This window comes from Centrocercus urophasianus, unplaced genomic scaffold, assembly GCF_019232065.1.
Source record: "Centrocercus urophasianus isolate 14NV4802_14NV808 unplaced genomic scaffold, USGS_Curo_1.0 seq_24, whole genome shotgun sequence".
NCBI classification, from domain to species: domain Eukaryota; kingdom Metazoa; phylum Chordata; class Aves; order Galliformes; family Phasianidae; genus Centrocercus; species Centrocercus urophasianus.
The window spans coordinates 10393301-10394789 of NW_024884800.1; positions in this window are offsets into that span (position 1 = coordinate 10393301).

Genomic DNA, 1489 nt, shown 5'->3' on the forward strand with positions numbered 1-1489 from the left:
TTTTTTTTTTTTTTTTTTTTTTTTTTTTTTTTTTTTTCTTCCTGAATCAATGTAGTGAATTTCCCAATGAGTTGGTGCTGGAATTTAAACCCATCAGCCACGGTCCTACATGTGTGAGAGCAACAATCCCCTGGTATCTGTCCCTATCTAAGGTTTGTCTCTGCTCTTCTCTATTCACTCTACTATATTTCCCATTCATAGTTTTAATTTGAATTCCCTCTCTTCAATATGAGTTGAAAACATGCTTGAATGTGAATGCCAGATTTGAAGGGTAACAGAAACAAGTTGTAAATGCAATTCCACTGATGATCAGGTTCTGCCCTCATAGCATTTCTGGGTTAGAACTGAAGTGTGTAACATTAATTCTGGTATATGAAAAAAATCAAATTTAGAATGATTTTAATCATTTGGATGACTGATTCAAACCCAGTTTTTAAAGTTTTAAAAGGTTTCATGTGAAAGCTGAATTTTGCCCAGGGGCACAGCAGCAAACGAAAATACCTGGATAAAAGATGTAGTAAGGGGCAATCTCAGCCATTGCCAGGAGCAGCCTGATGGAGCTGTACATGTCCCTGTTCGCAGCACTGTAGTTGGACTAGGTGACTTTTAAGAGTCCCTCAAACAGTTCTATGATTCCGTGAGCTCCATTCCTGCAATTTGTGTTGCTCATCGCCCTGCTGAGTTGTGGACACAAACAGCCCTTCTCAACAGGTGGGCAGTGAGAGCTTGGCTGCGTGGTGTGTGCAGTGCCTGCTCTTCCCAACACAAATGCACGCATGTGAGCAGAGGCTCAGGGAGAGCAGGGGCAGCCCACAAGTTCACTGCTGTGCTCTGTGCAGCGCTGCACCGTGACAAAGCCTGCGGTTTAGTTTATGGCATCTTTTGACACTTGTTATCTAATGAAAAGGCTATTATCCCCCTAAGGGGGAAATCACCATGTGCTTTTCTTTAAATTCAATCCAAACATATACTTTTTAAATAGAAACACTCTGGTGTTTCATGTCGGGGCCCTTTGGCAGAAGCAGCTGCCTAGGCAAACTATACACAAGAAGCTTAATTTGAGCTGTCATTTCCCTGCAGTAAATGCTTTCCTTTGTCTCTAGCAGCGGAGTGATACAAATCAGGATATGTAAATTTGAGCAATGGATCTTAATTGTGAGCAGCAGGTGTCTGTGCAAGAGTGCTCAGGTGAGGGGGAGTACAGCTACTGGGACTTGCTTGTTGTCGGTGTACAAAGGGAAGGCTACAAAGATCCAACTAATTATCCACACTAATGAGCTCAGCGACCCGAGTGAAAGGAGAGTGCCTTGTCTGCTGCTCCAGTTTAGTCTTCTCAGAAGACAGTGGTTTAAAAACCAGTTATGCAGCTCAGCCTCCAAAGTGCCCCGACAGTCAGCAATGAGGATTAAATTACCATAATAAGCCCTGAGAAATCAATTTGTGGGAGTACAGGCTATGATGAATAAACCTCCTGGAGAAATGAATTGTC